The sequence below is a fragment of the Crocodylus siamensis genome, chromosome 7, assembly GCF_052110815.1.
Source record: "Crocodylus siamensis isolate JL-2025a chromosome 7, ASM5211081v1, whole genome shotgun sequence".
Lineage (NCBI taxonomy): Eukaryota > Metazoa > Chordata > Crocodylia > Crocodylidae > Crocodylus > Crocodylus siamensis.
Window position 1 is genome coordinate 66,564,412 of NC_143401.1, and position 22,220 is coordinate 66,586,631.

General features: G+C 46.2%; 1 long non-coding RNA gene across 1 annotated transcript in view; it reads left to right on the forward strand.

Moving 5' to 3' along the window:
* The window catches only part of LOC149859917 (uncharacterized), a 46,997-nt gene that overhangs the window by 23,402 nt on the left and 1,375 nt on the right, over nucleotides 1-22,220 (forward strand). Inside the window, exon 2 of the long non-coding RNA XR_016443416.1 lies at nucleotides 19,677-19,972. This is a non-coding gene — a long non-coding RNA (uncharacterized LOC149859917). The remainder of the gene's footprint in view (nucleotides 1-19,676; nucleotides 19,973-22,220) is intronic.

The following is a 22,220-nucleotide window of genomic DNA, read 5'->3' on the forward strand; positions in this document are numbered from 1 at the left end:
CCGCCCGCTGCCAGGGCCGCGCCTGCCGCTTTCTGCCGAGGCGCAGCGGCAGCTTTCGAGGGGCGGCTGCCTTGTGGGGTCATCGCTGCACAACCTTTCCAAGCGAGCTGCATTTCCCAGACGAGGAGTCGGGCCTCCGGGGGTGTCTAGTGTTGGGAGCAGCTGTCATGGAAATGGGCTGAAGCAGCATAAGCCCGCGGGTCTGAGCGGTCCCCACTGCCCGGTGCCAGAGGCGAGGGTCCCCTGCAGGCTACTGAGGAAAGCCCTAATCCGAAACATGGGAAGGGATAAATGCTGCTCCCTGTCAGGGCCCCACTGCTGTCCGTGGGCTCCCCCTCCAAGAGGGGCCTGCCCGCAGGAGCTTGGTCGCGGGCTGAACGTTTATTCACGCTCATTTGCAGGCCTGCAAGTGCGGGGAAGCCCTGTGCTGCTGGAAGGAGGAGGTGTCAGGAAAGCAAGAGCTGTTTGGTTTCTTCCCCCCCGCCCCCCCAACACCTAAAAGCATACGAAAAACAGCCCAACAAGCAAGTTCACTTGGTTTTTAAATGTAATATTTTTAACCAGCTGCGAAGTGAATAACAGCCCCTCTCCAGACAGCAAACCAGGCAAATAGCTGTGTACTCGTTCATTTCCTGCTAATAGAAAATGTAAATGATGAGGTAGCTCCCGTGTTTGTATTTTTATGTACATTTAACCTTAAACTCTGCAAATACCAGCAAGTACTGCAGGATCGGGTGGAAGAATTATTTGCAATATATTTAAATGCATTGACAAGAGACAGCATGTTGTGATATTTTGGTTTACAAAGACCTCCTGTCTCCTGTTTTGCACAGGTTTTAGCAGCTCCCAGTATGATATCTGCTCTTTGAGGCTGCATTAAGGACTGAACCGTTATCCAAGTGGGACCACACTTCGAGGATTAAAGTGTAGCTTTTCTTAATCCCTTCTAGTCCCCCACAAACTGCAAAACTCCACCAAAGTTGTTTCCAAAACCACTGTTCTTGAAGAAACTTTTATTTTTTTAACATCTCTCCCTCCCCCCAGCTCCTTTTTCTAGCTCAGGGCACTTGAATCATTTTTTGTTTGAGAAAACATTTTTCGGAGCTGATTGCCCATGGAACTGCATTAGTGAAGGTGCTGAGCACAGATCTCTGAGAATTGACACTGTCACCTGGAGGTTCCCTGCTTGAGGAGATCCTTATGGCGATTAGCCTGGAGCTAGCAGTCTCCAGGAGTGAAGGAAGGAGGCAGCAGTAGAGTTACAGGCTGGATTTTCATTTTCAACCTTGAAGCAAAGTTTGAAAGCCAGAGGGCTAAGAGGAGTCTTTTTCAAATGGCATGTCCACAAGCAGCATGGAAGCATTCAGGGTTTGCTGTATGGCTACCCAAAGCGAAGTGGATTTTGTTTAAGCCACAAGAGTGAGCTTTGGAGTCCCAGCCAGAAGGGTCTGACATACTTAGAACAAAAGTAGCTCCTAGTCCAAGTTGTAGAAAACAAGCTTTACTGAAGAAACATAAACTCTGGTTGGCAGGGTCAGAAATCTCTCTGTAGTTGAATATAATTCCTCAGCCTTTGTGCAAGGTTCTCCACAACTCTTAATCAGTTAGGGAAAGTACTTTGGCATGTTATAGAGGAATAGACATGATCTTTATTTTCACATGTGGGTCAGTGTTATGTGAGAGTGCTACTGCATCTACAAAGGTAGTCAAGTTTCATTTACTATCTTTAGGTCATTTGCTTTTTTAAAAATTGTTGAGAAATCTTAACATATGCAGAATGAGCAGAAGGAAATTACTTTATTACGATGTGGTCTCCCTGCCTTTACAGACCACAAAAGGCCCTCCAGCTGAGATCATAGGAGTAGTTGTGCACGTGTGTTCATATGGGTTAGTACTCACCAGGAGTCTCACCATCAGCAGGGAGGAGGTTTTGCAGAGTGTTCTGCAGCACTATTTGCAGCAAAATCAGAGTTGTGGAGATAGACCACAAGCCAGGTCTTCCCCCAGCAGTATGGAAGCAAGTGATGACGTCTGTCTGGAAGTTGGCAGCCCACAATGACAATGCCTCCTAAGCAAACCAGATCAGTCTAGGCAAACCTCCTGTGGGTGTTGCTATGCAGGAGGTGTATTCTACCAGAAAGCTACTGTCCCTATGTGTTGAGGACCCCTAGGAAATTATCAACAGCTCTACACATTCGGGAACATGCTGGAATGCTCAGACTCTGCCCCCTAGGTTTGATTCGGACTCTGATTTATGGAAAACAGCATTACTAAATTCTGAATTGGTTAGACTCAGAATTGACATTGCTGCATTATCAGCAACTTGGCTTTCAGATGCAGGTTCTATCCAAGAGAGTGATTACATTATGTTCTGGCATGGGAAGCTATCAGGAGAAAGGAGAGAGCAGGAAATAGGCTTTGCTGTTAGAAACTTACTATCTTTCTGTGAAAGCCCCATTGCTGTATCTTTTAGACTTACAACAGAGTGTATACACAGAACAGCTTCATAATGTTGTTTAGTGTCTGTGCACCTACATTTCCTACCAACAACTTGAAGAAGACATTGAGAAAACTCACAAAAATTAGACTATAATAATACTTGGCAACTTCAGTGCAAGATTTGGGTGTAGTTTTAAGAAATGGCCTGGTATTCTGGGCAAACACAGAATTGGTAATATGAATAAAAATGGCCAGTAAATGTTAGAACTTTAGCAAGTCAAAAATCTATGCAATCAAACTAACCCTGACTTTGCTGGAAAAATCACAAGAAAAACATCATGGAAACATCCAAGATCAGGGCACTGGCACCAATTAGGTCTAGTACTGCCCAGGCATAACCACCTGAAAGAAATCCTGAATTATGAGGTTGTGTCACAGTGCTGACTGTGACACTAACCATGCTTTAGTCTGCTGGAAAGTCAGAATCAATGTGAAAGTCAGATTCACCATAGCAAAACTTACAGTTGTCCTCAGATAGACATCAGCCAAACTAAAGACATAGAAAAATGTTGATTATTTCATGAAGAAGTCGTGATAGCAAGTTTACCTAAGCTCAGCCGCCAAGGATTGAGAAAGTTTAAAAACCAACATGTACAATGCTGCTGTAACTGCATTTGGCAAAAAAATTCAAGAAAATTACAGACTGATTTGACAAGCACTCTGAAACCCTTCTACCACTGGTTAAGAACAAAAAAAGGACAGCACTAACCAACTATAAGAAATGTCTCAGCACCATAACTCTGGAAAAATTGAGAAAGATGCAAAGAGAAATCCAAAAGAAGACTAAGAGGTGTGTCCAAGATTTTTGGCTGAAACTCCATGACAGTACTCAGAAAGCAGCTGACGCAGGTGAGAGCTGTGGAATGTACAAAGGCATCAAATGAGCAATCTGTCTAGTCACCTCTGTTGAAAGACTTAGAAGGAAATGTCATTACTGATAAAAAGAACTCAAGCATTGCACCAAACAGTATGGATTTCTGTACAACAGTGAGACAAATCAAACACAAAGAGCTTGAAGGATTACTACAGTTCAAAGTTATGATGGATTTGGACAACGCACCTACATTAGATGTGCAGAAAGCCATTTAATCAGTTCCTGGAAACAAGGCATTCTACAATGACTGTTTACCTGCTGAAATCTACAAATGTGCCAACAACAAATTACTCTGAAATCTTGCTGAACACTTTCCTTTTTCCAACATAGCAGTATAAGGGGCTGCCCCAGTGGGAGTGGGTGGGGCTTGAACCCGTATGAAGCGGCGTGGGACAGATCCAGTGAGTGGGCAGGTCAGATCTAGCCCACAAGCCATACTTAGCCTACCCCTGCCATAGGAGAACTTTTCCATCTCAATCTAGCAAATCCAAAAAAAACACATGGACAAAGAAATCTCTTGTAGTAATTTCTAAGGTTAGATCTTCCCTTGTGATATACAGAACAAAAAGAACCTTGTAAATTAAGTAAAATCTAGAAATGGACCACAGCTGCTTGATGGTAGAATAAGTAAAAGAGCATTATTCAGACACTGTAAAGGCCTCTTAAAACTCTCTGTTGGTAAACATTCATATTGTAAGAGTTCAGTGCAGACCCAAGCAAGTTGGTCTGCAACAAGATATAGAAATATTTGCCTAAATGCTCTGTATCCAGGGCTGTCAGTAGAACTCAGACAAATCTTGGGGGACTATTAGTCATTTTGACAAAACTACTATTCCTGCAAGATGATCAGGAATTGTCCCCTTGTGGGCAAAGAAGTGTCACAGTTTGGTAGAAGAAGTTGTAAAGAATTAGTAACATTCACACAGAGCTGGGGGGAATCAGCATTTCTTAGCTGGCAAACAAATCTTTTTTCTACGTATTTGTAACAAAAACGACACCGGGAAGACTGCAGTTACTACTCTTTGTGAAATCACAGGACAAACTCTCATTAGAGAGATTTTTTCTTTCTAGGGAGGAGAATGAGAGATGACAAGTGGATGGTGTGTATATGGTACTCAGGTAACAGATTAAATAAACATTTGCCTAAGGAAAACCCTGCTAACTATATAAACCAGGGATTCTCAACCTTTTTAAGCTCAAGGAATCCCTCAGAAAATGCCAGCTCCTAGGTTTTTCCTCTTTTTTTTTTTTTGGTTATGGAAATATAATAGAGCAATTTTTTTGTTGCAAAGCACTCAAAAATCCACAGCAGGTCCGACTGTTTTTGACACTATGGGATGCATCCCCACAAGCAGGAACATGCGTTTCCCTGGGGACAAACAGCAGCAGTGCTGCTAGTTTTCCCCAGGCATGGCCCTACACACACACTCTGGTTCACAGATTGCCCAGGGTTGGGGTAGGGGAGGCTGGGCCAGCACCTGGGCTGGCCCCAGCAGCCTTACCTGGGGCCCAAGGGGCCTCCCGGGGCTGCAGCAGCAGCAATCTGGACACACCAGGCTCTGGCCAGACTGGTTTCAGGTGGCACCATGCTGCAGCCATGTGCACTGCCCCCACTTTTCTCTGGCACTTTTTTTTTACACCGGGATCTTCCAGTGTCAAAAAACCCACTGCACTGTAAATTAGTAGCATGGCAAATGCATTCGTGTGCAATGGGTGCAATTTGCAGCACTGCAGATGGGGTTTGTGGTGTCACAAACTGCACATGCATGATTATGGGGATGTGCCCATGGATTCCTATTTGAAATCTCTGGACTTATGTTGTGAATCCTGTGCAGGCGTTTGCACACCTAATGGTGCTAATATTGGGTAACACCCTATGGAACCCTTAAAAGGATCTTATGGCACCCAAGAGTGCCACAGCACTCTACTTGAGAGTCACTGATATAGACTCACGATTCAACTTTTGTGAATGGTTGTGGGGGAAAAAATCCAATATCCAACAAAATTGAAATACTGTACTCCATCCAACACCTCTGAAAGGCATGTCTGTCTTCTCAGCAAACTGATGGCTACATAAACCAGTTACAGCATCTTGTCTTCCGTGCTCTTATGAATCATTCCTTTACAGCGCAGACTGGTCCAAAAGTAAATATACATATTCCTGTTCTCTGGGGTAAGGCAATTCATTAACTTCGGGTGCAGACAGAAGAACGGCTCCCTGTTGTAACTCATAGCACTTTGGAGGAAGCGCTATGAGTTGCAGTGATCTCCCAGACCCAACAGAAGTTCGCTATTGGGTCTGGTAGTAGGGGATATCAGTTGCTTGCTGTGGGCCTGCAGCCCAGTCTCCATAGCAATGCCACTCTGCTCTCCCAGCCCAGACACTGTTTTCAGAATGGGAGGGGAGGCAGGGAGCAGAGGAAGCTCATTCTTGGGGTTCCCCAGCCGATGCTGAAGGGTAGGGTGGGTAAACTGGACCCCCAACACACACACTTTGGAGGGGCTCCAATACACCCATCCCATCCTCCAGTGCTGGCTGAAAAAAATTTAGGCTGAATTCCCTCTACTCCCTTTCCTCTCTCCCATTCTGAAAACAGTGGCAGGCTGAGAGCTTCCTGGACACAAGTTAAAGAACACACTCTATTTTGTAACGTGTTCAGGTTTTTGCAGGATTCGGCCCTTTTAAAGAAGTCTCCAGCCATGCACTTCTGTTTGGTCATAGCTGTAGACCATTTTCTGGAGCCAGATGAGGCAAAAATTGTCACTTTTGTATGTTCTCCATGGTTCATGAGCATGGACTAGTCAGAGGTGGCCAAACCATGGCTCACAAGCCACATGCGGCTCACCAGCACAGTTCTTGTGGCTCTGGGGGACAGCACCCTAGAGCCCTGCCCACTTTTCCCTGAGGTGGTTCCAGGGGACAGAGCAGCCTGGCACCTCCCACTGCTCCGGGACTGCCGACTCAGGTGCCGGGCTGGCGGGGCAGGAGCTGCAGCTGTGCCAGTTACCCCAGGGAATGCTCCCCTTGGGAAAAGCCAGACTGACCTGGTGGTGTATGTGTGAGGGTCGCTCAGCAGCCCGCCCCCCGCCCCTCCAATCCAGGATGGTTAACTCCCTTCCCTCCCCTCCTCTCCAACTCTTCAAATTTGGTGGAGGATCAGATATGGCTCCCAGGGTGAGTACCTCTGGCCACCCCTGTAACTAAGTCATGCTGCGTACCCTAAAGATTATTGTCTAAGTGTATCTCCCCCTCAGTGGAACCTGTTTTATGATTCGTCATTTTACACAAACTGCTTTTCATCGCCATCTCAACAGAAACACCGCTGCATGTTCTCAAGCCGGTTTATAGACTTGTTCCAAGTGTTCTTGAGTATTCCACTTCTTCTCCAGCCCCTAAATCTCTTGGCCTGATCTTTCTTCACCATGTACTCTTGTGACCTTCTTGCTCCATGCCAAAAAAAATCTCAGTTTGCTCTCACTCAATTGCTTCTCTACTGACATACAGAAGTAGTTGCAAGATTTTGCACTGTATGGGTGTGTCCACACATACAGACACATGCACTTGCAACAGCTGAAATAAGAGCAGCACAAATTTGAGCCAGGGATTTTTGCCTCAGCGCATGTGCCCAGACATGCACCAGACTTTGGTGTGGGGCAAGTTGTGCCATTTGGGGCAAAATAACCCTGCCCAGATCCTTCCAGATCTGCAGCCAGAGAGAGCTAGAGGGTAGGGCCAGCACCTGTGCTGGCTCCAGCAGTATAAAAACCTGCCCTGAGGCTTGGCCACTTGGTATCTGGGGATACTACCCCTTGTGCCAGCCCTAACCTGGGGTGGCCTCTGCACCCTCTACCCACTGCAGCAGTCTGGCAGTGGGGGCTGCTGCCTGGCTGTGACCTGCTGCAACCTGCAACAGCATCCGCCACCCCTTGGGCCTTTGGCCCCAAGGCTGCACCCCTGCCAGTTCCGGATGGGGTGCCCCCACTCTGCCATCTGGGCAGCTATTGCCCAGAGGTGCTCCTTGTGGTGGCCCACTTTGAACTGTCAAAGCATGTGCTCCTCGCCCCAAACTGCCAAGAGGTCAGCCACCATACCTTCTCATATATCCACAGATGCATCTCAAGCAGGTCCAAGGAGGTGATCCTCCCCCTCTGTGCAGCACTGGTCAGGCTGGAGCTAGAGTACTGCATCCAGTCTGGGCGCCGCACTTCAAGAGGGATGTGGACAGCATGGAGAGGGTCCAGAGGAGGGCCACTCACATGATCAGGGGGCAGCAGGGCAGGCCTTATGAGGAGAGGCTACAGGACTTGAACCTGTTCAGCCTCCACAAGAGAAGGCTGAGGGGGGATCTAGTGGCCTGTTACAAACTAGTCAGGGGGGACCAGCAGGTACTGGGGAAGTCCCTGTTCCCCTGAGCACTGCCAGGAGTGACCAGCAATAATGGTCACAAGCTGGTAGAGGGTAGGTTTAGGTTAGATATCAGGAGGCGCTACTTCACTGTTAGGGCAGGTAGGATCTGGAACCAACTTCCAAGAAAAGAGGTGCTGGCTCCTACCCTGGGGGTCTTTAAGAGGAGGCTAGACGTACACCTTGCTGGGGTTGTTTGACCCCAGCATTCTTTCCTGCCCATGGCAGGGGGGGTGGACTAGATGATCTACTCAGGTCCCTTCCAACCCTGGAAACTATGAAACCTCATCTGCCCTCCAGCTGAGTCCCCAGTGCTGGCTCTGGACAGGCTCCTCTGCACAGGTCTTGCCACTTGTCTCACCAGCAGAGATCTCTGGTGTTCCCTCTTATCAGAGAAGAACCCAAATTCTCTCATTAAAATACCCCAAATAGTGTTCTTCTTCTATTAAAATGAAATTTTTAGGGGCCCTGTGGGCTGGATAGTAAGAGCAATGTTTTATTGATACTTTTGGGCAATGTTGGGCAATGTTTTATTGATATATTTACACATGTAAAGCAATTTGGAGTTGTGGGGGTTGGGAGATATGTACAGCCTCCCCTCTCCCCCCACCCCTGCAAACCTCCTCACCCCCCAGTCCCTACTTACTGGGGACAGCACCTGGCTACAGCTTTGCACCTCTCCTGCTTGCCCTCCAACAGGGGGCACCATAGAGATGCTCTGGCTGTATGCCAGAGTGTCTCTGAAGGTCTGAGCCATGGTTTGCCTCAGGGCAGAGTGGGGAATCGTGCCCTGCACTGCTTTTCTCCGCAGTATTTTTATTTGATACCTGGAAATCCAGGTATCAAATTTTGAGCCTGCACTGGGAACATTTTTTTGTTCTCAGTGTGCCTCTTGTGGTGTCTCAAACTAGTCTGAGATGCCATTACTGGCATGTGTGTGCTCGTCTGGATGTGCCCAACGGGAGGTGTCGCAATGGCCCCATGGGCAAAAGGAACTCCAGAGCCCCTTCTGTCCAGCTGCAGCCAGGTCACAGAGGGGTTAGACACAGCATGGGACGGTGATGGGTGGGTTCCCACTCCTTCCACCTGCTCTAATCCTGGCAGGGAACACCCAGGGGGACCAGGCAAGGAGCGGGATCCCATGTGCTGCTATCCTGGGTTGAAGCCAACCCACGTGCAGCCAGACTGGAGCACACAGCCTGGCCCTGGAACCTCTCCCCACCCCCGGATCAGTGGGGGCAGTGGCAGTGGTGGGCAAGGAAGTAAGGAGGGGAGGAGATATGCCTCTGAGCACAGAGGACAAATGAGCAAGTGGAATTCTTATCTGCTTGGGGGATTCAAAATGTCCATGGTTGCTGAGTGATTTGAAAGGGGGGTGCAGCCCCAGCTCTGCACCTTCTCTGGATCTGCCCCAACTGACATCACCTTTATTGCCCAAAAATACATTAAGCAAAAGTCAGAGATTCCTTTTGAGAAGTAATTTTTTTTTAGTTTCAAACTTACTTTTGGACTTTCCTTATTAAATCAGAAGCTGTTACTGCAAGTTGGATACTCTGTTAATCTCCCATCCTGTAAACAGCAGCAATTTGTTCCCGGGGTGGATTATAAGGCAAGTGAAGTCAGGAACTATGCCGGGACAGGCAGTTATTTTGGGTGGAGGGCCACTTACTGTGTTCTGGCAAGCTGCCAAGGGCTGCAATTCCCTCTCCAGTGCACGGAAGCAGGAACAGCCCCACAGTCCCAGGCCAGAAGCCTCTGCTAGGCAGGGCTGGGGGGGGGCTTGCTGCTGGGTCCTATTGTCCCTGGCTCCTGTCATCTTTGACAAGCAGTCAGGAGCAAATAAATATTAATCTTCTAAAATTTTAGGGGCCCTGTGTGCCAGATAGAATGGCCTGGTGGGCCGGATCCAGCCCCCTAGGCCATATTTTGCCCACCCCTGAACTATACTCTTCTTCTGTCCCCCTTTTTCTATGGATGTGGGTGTGTCTTAAATTTGTCCGGAGAAAATGATTGCCTTAGCTTGACTCAGCTGCTTGCTGGAGGCCTGTCCTTCAGTATCCTCATTTGCAGCACAGCCCCCTTCTTTCCTCCTAAAACTGTGGAGACAGAGCAGCACAAACCCAGCAGCAGGAACTTAAAAGCCATTAAAGCAAATAAAGAATCCCAAAAGCTCATTTAATTACTTAGTCTGAGCACACAGGTTAAAAAACAAAAACCAGTTCTTTCCTTTGCTCCCTGCAACAAACCAGGAAACAAATAAGCCATTTGGTGTCTGTTAGCTAACATTCAAACACAAACATGTTAATGTGCTGTTAATGATGCCGTTGTTGGAGAGAGGTGTTGGGGTTGTTTTGGTTCTTTTTTTAAGAGTTGATTCATTTGAAAAAGTCAAAGCCAGCAAGAATTGTGGTAGAACTTACCTCTAAATATTAGGGGTGCACTATAAAGATTTTCTTGGCTAATACCAATAGCTGATTATTACCAATTATTACATACTGGTCATATCAGCTGATACCTATCTGATAATTGATTTACAGTGTGGAAGAAATCAAACTTTGCTTTGTGGTTGAATCAGAACTGACAGAGCCAGCTTTTCTTTATTTAGGGCTATCCTGTGATCACAGGGAGAATTCTATACAGCAAGAGGAATCACCCACTTGTCTGTTTCAAAGGATTTCTCAAACTCTATAAGTTTACAAGCATATTTATACTTAAGACAGAGAGAGAGAAAAAAACGACCTTGGACAGTAAATCACTGATCTAACATACACACAGACATATAGGCAGTCTACTTAAAGAAGAGTGAAACATTGTGCTTATAGAAATAGTTATCAGTTTCTGGTTTCTCAGAGAGAAAAATAAACTTAACATCTGTACACAGGCTAATATATCAAGACAAAACAAGGCATGCAGGATTCCTTATCTCAGAACATATAACTGAAGTAAGCAGTATCAGGACCTCTGGTCTCTGTTTCCTTAGTCAAGTTAGGAGCCGAGTTAAATTTATTACCACAACAGGAATGCAGCCTGCCAGCATGGCGATCAGCTCCCTGCAGGTAAGTCTGTGGAGGGGAAAGGGTGTAGGGGGGTCAGATTGAGGCCCCCATGATGAGGGAGGGATTGGGGCAGGGGCTGGGGGTGCTGCCCAGCCAGGGTGGTGAATGGGACCCAGGGAAGGGGCAGGGAGTGGGACATTGCCGCAGGCGGCTTGTCCGTGGGATCAGCATCCTGGTGCTTAAAAATGGTGACAGGGACACTTGAACTAAAGTTCATCATATGAACTTACTCCCCCCCGCCATAATAGACAGACCAGAGAAGTGGAATCTGATCAATTTTGTTTTAAGCACAATATAATTTGTTTCAGGTACAACACCTGCCAGCGTTCATATATTTGTAATCATATTCGTCTCTTCCTACAATACTCGTATGTGCCTGTGAGTAAAACCTAAGCAAACAGGAAAAGTAACCCATGCAAAATACTGTCAAATGCACAAAAACAACAATAAAAAATTTCTTCTGTAGTATTCCCATTTTGAAGCTTCAAGATTGGTGAATGGGGGAGGTCAACAGTGTCTTTTTAAAGAAAATGAGCCAAACTGAAATCATTGGAAACTTGAGTGCTCTATTTATAAACAGAACGAGGACAACTTGGGCATTGACACTGCAAATTGTCCTGCAACCTTACATGACCCTGTAGTTTGCTTAGCAAACACGCCCCATACACGTGTGCCCCCTGCTTGATCGCCCTCCTCCTGATCCCCGCAACCTCAAGGAGCCCCTCACAAGCTGGAACTCTGCTACCTGCTAGGGAAAAGCCAGTTTCCCACGTTTTTCTCCTTTAAGGAGAATCCATTTTTAAAGTTTGTTCATGACCCTTTCATATATTCTTGCAGCTCACTTCTGGGTCACAACCCACAGTTTGAGAAACACTGCTCTAGCCTTCAAGCTGTCTGAAGGCACGTAGGGATCTCTAATGTAACCCTCTGGTGCTTGTATGCTGCAGGTGCTTGGTTAGTAGTTAAAGAATTCTTTTCTGCTTTTGAGGTGCCCAGCATCAGGCCTTGAGAGGCACAGCCGAACAGGTACACAGGGTCTCTAGGTTTAAGCAGGACAATGGTTACATCCGATATCTCTGTGGTGGGAGCTGTGTACCCCCTGCCAGGCTGCACTCCCTGTTTAGCCAGTGGGCACGAGGGCAGGTGGGAGCATCAATGCCCCTCCCCCCACCCCCGTGAGTGTCAGCTGAGGAGCAGGGCCTCCAGCAAAAGTGGCTGCCCTGCTTCCGGAAGTGGCTGCGGGCCCGACCCCCAGTCGGTGGGATCAGCCACCGGGGGACCTCCCTTCCTCCCTCCTACCCCCCGGTCACTGACTGGTGTAAGATACAAATGAACCCTCTCTCCTCCAGATCTTGTCTGGTATTGAATAACGTGAATCTTAAGATGGGGGGTTAGTAGGCACTACTTTGTTTATTCTAGCTTCCTCTGTATTTTTCCCTCCTTCCATTCTACCCCGACCCTCTAGGGTCATGTTTGTGAAGCATAACTTCACTTTCATATTTGCTGGCAAGAATAAAGCTTCTGTTAAATCCTAGTACAGGAGCATTCTTGTTTTAAACAGTGGGTAAGAGGAAAATTGTGAGGGCTTCCGAGTGTGGAATTCAAGTTGCTCCTAGGACTATTGCCTGGGTAACACATTTGTAATGACTTCACGTCTCAGTTACTCATGTGTACTTCCCAAATCATGGAGAGCTGATCATTGCCAAGTAGTACTTGCTTCTTACAAGCAATATGAGCAACAAGCTCTGCAACCTTTAAAATACAGTATATTGTTTTGTTATTTCATAAACAGTTGGGTCTGACAACAAAACAACCATTATTCAATTCTCTTGGGAATTACCCTGTCAAGATTAGATCTCAGGATAAGATTTTTGGTTTCCCTTTTAGAAGAATCTGAACAGAATCCTATTTTATCTGTTTGTTGTAGCAAAGACACTATGTTCAAGCTCAGGCTCCCTCTACACATTACAGGTATCATGCAATTAACTGGTTAACTGTAAAATTACCTTGACAAGGGTGGGAGATTTCATAGAATTCATAGACATTAGGGCTGGAAGGGACCTCGGAAGTTCATCAAGTCCAGCCCCCTGCCCCTGGGGCAGGAAGTGAGCTGGGGTCATAGGATCCCAGCAAGATAAACATCCAAATTTCTCTTGAAGGCGTTCAAAGTAGGTGCTTCAACCATCTCTGATGGCAGGCTATTCCAGACCTGGGGGCTTGGACAGTAAAAAAGTTCTTCCATATGTCCAGCCTGAAACGGTCTTGGAGAAGTTTATAACCATTCAACTTTGTCATCCCTTGGGGTCCCCTGGTGAACAAACGTTTCCCAAGATCCTGGTGAACACCCTTATAAACTCATATGTGGCCATCAGATCACCCCTGAGCCTACGCTTTTCCAGGCTGAAGAGTCCCATGGCTTTCAACCTCTCATCATAAGGTCTGTTTTCCTGACCTCTGATCATGCACGTGGCTCTCCTCTGCACTCTTCAAGCTTCTCCACATCCTTTTTGAATTGTGGCGCCCAAAACTGGACGCAGTACTCCAGCTGCAGCCTCACCAAGGCCGAGTACAATGGGAGAATGACGTCCCGGGATTTGCTCGAGAAGCATCTATTTGTTTGAGCAAGCCAGCGTTTTGCTCACTTTACTGGCTGCAGCATCACACTGACGGTTCATGTTCATCTTGTGGTCAATCATGACCCCCAAGTCCCTCTCATCTGTAGTGTTAGCCAGAACCTAGTGCTAGCACTGCCAAACCTGTAAGCATGCTGTATGTTTTTCCACCAAGGTGGAGGACCTTGCATTTTTTGGTGTTATACACCGTCAAGTTTTCGTCCGCCCATTTCCTGAGCCTGTCAAGGTCAGCCTGGATTGCCCTCCTGTTCTCAGGTTTGGATGCTTTACCCCAGAGTTTGGTATCGTCAGCAAACTTGGCCAGTCCACTTCTGACTCCAGTGTCCACATCATTAATGAAGATGTTGAACCAGGAGTTCTCGAAGATCCATGCTAGGGGCTGAGCGATGATGCTAGCCAGCTTCTTGAGTACCCCGGGGTGTAGATTGTCAGGGCCGGCTGACTTGAAGGTGTCCAGCCTCTCATGGTGTTCCTTCATGAGGTCAGCATTGATGAAGGGTAAGGAATCTCCCTCACCTGGGCCTCCCTGTCCCGTAGTGGGCAGGGGTGTCCCATGGGACTGATAAAAGACTGATGCAAAGTACCCATTTAGTAGGTTCGTTTTTTCCTGGGCGTCGGTTTTCAGTTGTCCCATCTAGTTTAGCAGGGGTCCAATGGTGCCCTTGCTTTTCCTCCAGCTCCCCACATAGCTAAAAAAGGACTTTTTATTATCCTTGATACTTATAGCCAGTTGGAGTTCCGTTACAGCCTTGGCTTTCCTGGTTCACTCCCTGCAGGTCCGGATCAGTGCAGAATATTCCTCCTTGGAGGTGGATCCTGTCCTCCATCTTTTGTACATCTTTCTTTTTAGACGCAGGAGGTCCGCTAGTTCCTTGCTGAGCCAAGAGGGCTGCTGTGCCCTTTTGCTGCCTTTCCTTTGAGACAGAATAGACTTAGCTTATGCATCTAGGATCGTTCCCTTTTGGAGATCACAGCTGCTAGGAGCTCCCAGCCTTTGGGGTGCATGAAACACTTCAGGCTAGGCAATTCTAGCAGCTGGGATCTTGCCTGGGCTCACCCTGCACCAGCAATAAGGTGTTATTGGATCTAAAGCATGATCCCAGGATCACGCCTCCTGCCATGCCTATATGGTATGGCAGCAGGTACAATTGCATGGGTCATATTTCAGATCCCCTTGCACCTTTACCTGCATGTCTGGAAGGCCCCTGATAATTCATAGATTTCATAGATTTCAGAGACATTAGGGCTGGAAGGGACCTCAGAAGATCATCGAGTGCAGCCCCCTGCCCAAAGGACAGGAAGTCAGCTGGGGTCATAGGATCCCAGCAAGATAAGCATCCAATTTGCTCTTGAAGGTGTTCAATCACCTCCGATGGCAGGCTGTTCCAGACCTTGGGGGCTCAGACAGTAAAGAAATTCTTCCTTATGTCCAGCCTGAAATGGTCTTGTAGTAGTTTATGACTGTTCAACCTCATCATCCCTTGGGGTGCTCTGGTGAACAAATGTTCCCCCCAAAATACAGAAACTTGTGCAATTCCTTCGATGCTATTTGGTATGTACAGGAGATGTTTGTCTGGGTGACAGTATTTCTAGGTGTAATAAGTTGTATTTACCTGTAACGCCTTGAGTAGGCGCTGTGAGTACAACACCACCCCCTAGGTCGGGGTCCCCCAACTCACCTGCCATGACTAGTTGGTATATGACGAGAAGAAGGGGATTTAGTGGTGTTCTCTTCCCCTATAGACCTGAAGACGGGGTACTCACAAGTGTGCCAAGGTGTTCCTCGGGGCTCTGCCTCTCCTACACCCCATCCACTGCTTGGGTATTCCACTCATTGCCCCAACAATCTACGTTGGCCCCCTTAACTATGGCGTCCAGTGTTGGTTTTGGTAATCCAGCCCATTGCTGGGATATTGATATACCTGGAGCCTCAGTCCCTGGTCTCAAGGGTCTGAGCCATAGGCGTCTGGTGTCTTTCACCAACAGGGACACCTCTAGTAAGCTTTAATTTTGTGGGGCTGGGGATTGTCTGTCCCCAGCCTGATGCCAGACACTGTTCCCCCTCCTTTGCTGCGGGGCAGTACTTTCTGTGCTACCACAGCCAGCGCCTGAAGCCTCCGCCTGGCTGGCATGCTCCCAGCTGGCTTCCTCCCCACCCTCGCCAGCTTCCGGCAGGGTTTTTAAATTCCCCGTGGTGGCGGCATAAGGTGCTGTAATCAACTTGCAGTCAGCTGGCCGCCACCCCACTCAGGAAGCAGCAGCTTGAAGAGCGAGCATCCGGCTTGCACGGCTCCTGCTCCGCCCCGCCTGTCCAGATGGTAAGTTTCCCAGGGTGCAGGGTGCTCTCTCTCCCCTTCCAGGAATGCCGGAGTTTGTCTCTGGAGTTCTCAGCACCTGTGGGGGCTTCTTGCCGCCACATTACCTTTTTCACCTCTAAAACCAGTATTTTGGCAGATGTTCTCTATATTAAATTTCAGCCTCCTCTCCTGAAGGGCCATGCCACTTTGGTACTGTCTACTGCAGACTCCCTTTCTCTGGCTGTCAGGACTTTTGCCTTAATATCTGCCTCCATCTCCTACTACACCAGGGGTGGGCAATTATTTCAGCTAGAAGGCTGCTTAACCAGTTTTGGTGATCTGTCAAAGGCCACATGGGTAGCCCCATCCCTTGAGAGTTGCCCCACCTCCTGGTCACTATATTGGGACTGGAAGTCCTGCCCCTTAACCCCTGATGTTTGCCTCCAGAAGTCCTTCCCTGTCCCCATACCCCTGTATACCCCTTTTGGGAGGTGGGGCTGCCATCTTAGAACCAGCAAAAAAATTCCCCACACACTAAAAGTCAAACATCTATCATATATTTTAATTTTATTACAAAAAATATTTTTATTGTGGTTTGTGTTTGCATAGTCTATATAGAGCTGATTGCATAATAACTCAAAAATAAAGTCTTACTCCTGATTATTGTGTGTGGGGAGTGTGGGGTGTGGTATAGTGAGGTGTGTGGGAGTGTGTGCATGGTGGGGTATGGGGGGGTATATGTGTGTATTGTGGGGTGTGGGCATGGTGGGGTTTGTGTGTAGGGCAGTTGTGGGAGTGTGGCTGTGTGTGTCCAGGGGGCATAGAGTATGTTGGGGTGGGTTATATGTTGGTGGAGGTTGTGGGGAATGGGTGTGGATGTGTGAGGTTTGTGGGGTGTGAGGGAGGATGAGGGGTATGGGGACCCCCCCACATGGCGCATAGCCCCTGCTGCCAGCAGCAGCAGATGGGGCTGCTCAGGGTACTCATGTCCACTGCTGTGTTAAGGGGCAAGGAATACAGCCTGCCTGACCCGCCTCTGGTGCAGGGGCTCCACACTGTGCTCCTGCAGCTTCCACACTTACACCAGGGGAAGTCCTGTGCTTGACTCCACATGGAAGCAGGGGACAGGGCTCCCTCCACTCCCCACAGAGTCTGGGAACCTGCGTGCAGGGGGTGAGGAAGGCAGCTGGCTCCAGCATGGAACTTCCCCCAATGCGAGTGTCGGAGCTGCAGGCGCGCAGTACAGAGCCCCTGCAATAGAGGCGGGCCAGGCAGGCTGTGCTTCTTGCCCCCCACCGCACACAGCACTGGCCAGAGCTGTGCCCCACCAAGAGCCAGTGCCTGCACCAGACATGAGTGCTCTGAGCCCCCCTGACTGCTGCTGCTGCTGCTGGCAGCAGAATCTGCGCACCACATTGGGGAGTGTGTTGAGGGATCCCCACCCTCCCTCACACCTACACCCTGCCCAGCCAAGCTCCGCACTCCCACTGCCCCCCTGGGTGCAGGCTGTGCGTAGCTCTCCACGCTTCCACCCAGCTGCAGCTGTACTGCCCCCACTACTTTACTTTGCCCATTTCTCCAGTCACATGGAACCCACCTGCAAACCACACACCATTTGCATTTGATAAGTGAATGCTCATTGTATATACAAGCAATAGCATATAAATGATTTTTCCAATTTATTACGGCCATTACCTTCTACATATACATTCATTTAGTTTCTCTAGGTAACAGCCATGTTCTTAATGTATTCATATTGTCCTCATCTGGCCAAAAGAACATGTCTGATTTCCGGATTGTAAAGACTCAGTTGCCAAAGGCTTACTTTTGGAGTGTAGTTCTTTGTATGTCTATATTTAAATGGATCCAGCTGTAAGGGTCAACTGACAGTGTAAAATCCATCCTAGTTAAAAAGTGGTCACAGTGCTGTTCTGTCTTGCATCGTTGGTAGAAATAAAACTCATTTTATTTGTGCTTCTGACCGAAATATAGCCTTGGAAAGTTCCAGGCTTTAGCACAATTTGAAAGTACATTTAAAATATGATTTGATTCAGTCTGGTACCAAACAGACTTTTGATTTAACCATGCATTAAGGCATTTATCATGAGATCATCAAAAGGGTCTGCTAAAGCAGGGGCGGGCAATTATTTTGGGCAGAGGGCCACTTACTGAGTTTCGGCAAGCCATCAAGGGCCACATGACAGGCAGCCCAGGGCAGATTAATATTAATTTTCTAAGTTTTTTAGGGGCCCTGTGGGCTGAATAGAATGGCCTGGTGGGCCACATCCAGCCCCCAGGCCACATTTTGCTCACCCCTGTGCTAGAGGCTTAGTTGAAGCTTAGAGTTCTCAAGCTATTTGTAACTAAAGGACTAACAGTAGGGTTACCCTACTGTCTTATAACTACTGCAGGAATAACCTTAAGCAGCCATAGTTTAGATCTTACCTAAAAACAGTGCCGCTCATATAACACAGGATCTTATCACCTCGAAGTCAAAATGCCAACACACTGCAAGAGCAATGAATAAGAGCCAATATATGTGACCTTTTACATAAAGTGTACAGGAAAAGGAGCATGAAAGAAGTGATGATTCATTGTTTACTGATCTGAAAAATAAGATTGCTGATTCATATATGATTCCAATGCTTTGCAGGTCTAAACAGATCCTTGATTGGCAATCAAATCTCCTTTTATAGACTATCCTGGCACAGGGCCATGCATATGCCTTCTATGGTTGGTCTTGAAATTAATTTAAAATCCTAGTTTAATCTTATTAGACTCATTGTTAGATACTGCATGGCCTAATCTGGTTTATCTAGAAGGTACATTTTTTGTACAACAATAAATATGACCATATTCTTGTCTGCTACCATTTTAGCTTGCACAAAGGATTTCCAAGACATGTCTGCTTGACCTCTCTCCTGACCTCAGATCTGCCACAGATGAGGAAAAAAAAGGCCCATACATTCAGTCCTACTCAGCACAACAGATACTAGCAATTAGGGAAGTTAAGCAGATGGGTGAAGCAGGAGTACTTATTCCAGAGGCTAGGCTCAGGCTCTCAGTCTCTGGGTGATCCTGAGAATGGATCTGAGGGAGGGGACTTGGGTCTCTCCCAAATCATTTAATCTGCATAGTTGCGGGTCCCTCCCTAGTATGACCAAAGAGGAACAGATGGGTGAGTCCTTTGTGGTAAACTGTGAACCCAGGGTTGGGAGACCCATCCTTTGAATTAACATAGTTTCTAAATGTGTAACATGGTTTGTATCACTATAGAGTTCACACATTCCCTTACAGATCTGTGTTTGAGCCATTATCTTCTGATGGTCAGAATCTTAAAAAAAGAAACCAACCCAGAAAGGGCAACCACTACCATGCAGCAACCTCAAGGATAGGCATTGACACTTCACCTCTTCCTACTGTTTCTTTTAACCCAACTTTCTGGATAGTAGTTTCTGCAAAACAAATGACTCCCTCAAACATACCGTGAGGGCGTGAGACAAATCTGCTTTCATTTATACTTGTGTATGACCACTGGCCAAAATGGGGTTGCACAGCTTTAACTGAGAGCACTGTATGACTAACTCCAGCTTTGCACCAAGATACTCAGTTAACTCCATCAGTGGCACCCATATATAACTGATGTGACACACAAAAAAAGCACTCAGCTTTTAGCTTTTTACACAGTAATAGAATCAAACAATTTGTGTAATAAAATTTACTTCCCATCTCTTGGCTGTTCCTCAAAGCAGGAACAGAATAACTGAGTAACTGTTTTGTTTATGGGTTAGTATTGGTAATAGGAATAAGTAATATTAGTTAAGTTAAATAAGTTAAACTTCTTGAAGTTGCACAGCTTATAGCCTGCTTGGCAGACTATATTAAAATAACATTTTTGTGTCTTTCCAACAGATGTATTATGGTGGTCACACTTCTGGATCTTGAAGCTACAGTAGTAGAACAAGATTGTTTGGAAAACAGGAAGAAGATAGTAGGAAGATTCCAGGCAGGATGGTATGCTAAGGAAAAAGAAACTTGAAGAAATAACCTCAAAGTATACTTAAAGACAAGTATTCCCCATCTAGCCACTGAGCACTAAGACATGGGTATTCTCATGTTATCAAAACATCATATATGAAAACTTTTACATCATCCTGAAGTCCTACCCCGGAATACAAGTAACCTGTACGCAGAAATAACAAGGAAATGTAAGGAATTTCAGTACAAACAAGGCATGTCTACATGTTCATCTATGCCAGATTAAATTTACTGCACAGTAAATTACTGCGCGGTAAGCGGGAATAGGCCAGTGACTACACTTGCAGGCATCACGAAGCATTAACACCGTGTGTGGACTGATGTGGGACTAAAGTTAGTTCCACACACAGTGTTACTGCGCACTAAGGTGTCTACACACACGTTACTGCGAAGTAACTAATCAGGCATAAATTTGATGCAGGTATTAAATTTACACTCAAGTCAGTGTAAGTCACCAGGTTTACTACACAGTATGGGCATACATGTGTAGATGTGTGCCCACGCTGGATAGTAAATTTGGTTACTGCGCAGTAAATGCGCATGTGTAGACTCACCCACAGTGTGTTAGCTAATATTTGCCAATCTTATCCCACTTAAGCTCTAAGACATGACAAAAATTTCCATTTTATATTTTGAGGAAGTACCAAAGCATATACTTGAAATGGTAAAACCACAGCTATACAGTATCTTGTTAAATATTCAGATCATCTTCTCCATGCTGCTCTTTATGCTGATTTAAATCTGGAAAAATTCCAGTGGAGCTGATGGAGTTATAATGAGGTAAATCCAGAGGAACTGAGATGAGTATTTTCCATTGTAAAATCTCCAAAAAACCCTTGGAGTCATTAATGCCAGTTGTTTTCTTCTGAAAACTGAAATGCCCTAGAAAAAACTTTTTGTTCCTTCAGCAAGTTTGTCCTCTCAAAGGAGAAATGAGGTCACTGAGAGGTCAGGATAATGAAACAACTTTAGCGGAGCTTGTCCTAAAATCATTCTCCTTTAGACATCCGTGAGTGCTTAATTAGCTAAGCAGCACCCCAAGTCTATAACAGATCTGGGATCCACGTCTTAGATTTGTTAAAACAAAGCAAGAGAATTTTGTAGCTGACAAGACAGTCTATAAATCAGGGGTAGGCAAAATACTGCCCAGGCAAACTCTGCTGCACACACCCCTCTTGCCTCCCTAATTAGCTTTTCTGTTGCTAATTATGTAATGTTTATGTTTACAAATCAGTGGCATTAGTCCAAAAGATCTGGCATACAATATTTAAGACTAGTCTGTTGAAACTTCACCTCCATTCATTCATGTACTTAAAATATTATTAAACTGCCAGAACTCACCATGACTGTTGGTGGGGCACGGTGCCCCAAATCAATTTCTTGTCTTGTAAAAACCTTCCCAGCTCAGTTAATCACTGAGACTTCATTCATGCAAATAATTGACTATGCATCCTTTTCTAAATTTACTTTTGTACAGCCTGTTTTCAGAAGCAGGTGATAATATTTGTAATGCAGAAGGTATGTGCATAGACTGAGAGAGCATGAAAACGAGAGGCTGATGCACTGAAATCAGTGCCTCTGGCTTTTTTTTTAAATAAGAAAAAATGACTGACTGTTTTCCTGAAAGAGGTACTATTGAACTGAAATGTAGTGAAAGTTACCTGTTATACTACAAGATAGACCAAGCTGAACAATATAATAGGCCTGCAGGACCCTAAGAAAGGGGAAGTTGATAAAAAGAAGGCTGATATCAAGATGGTATCAAGCAAGAAAATAAGCCAAAATGATGGGCAAGTGCCACAAATCTGGTCCTGAAGAGTCTTTTAAGGGTGCTTATTGTAATAGTTTACTCTGCCATCATCTATGTTCTAAAGGCTGAGGCTGATGCTAAATCAGAACTGAAAACCCTGGTACATTAAAGGAATCTTTGCTTTGTCTGATTTTTTTAAGGTCAATCAAAATTAGGCTATTTATGCATTTTATTAATGAAACGTAGCCTGTCACAAGGGTAGAGGGAAGCAAAAGATGAGTTGATTCATATATATTATCTAAATATCAGTGAATAGATTAACTTCTCATCTATTGCCACCTATTTTAGTGAGGTTAATTGTGTCATTGTTATGCAGCTAGCACTTTACAGGCACTTCCTCTTTGATTTGTATCTGGAAGAACATCTCTCTGTGTTCTTGAGGGTTGATAAACAAAATGGGGCAAGTTCAGAGATGATGCTTTACTGATGTAAACCACATCCCCTCCTTCACTCCTTCCGCTTGTGCCTAAAATGGTATAACACAGATACAAGGGTGGGATGTTAACTAAATACTGATAATTCATAACCTAATTTAAAATACACATTTTTTCCTTTTCCTTCTCTTACTCGTCTCTTCTGTCCCTTCAATAAAAGAGATACAACAGTTT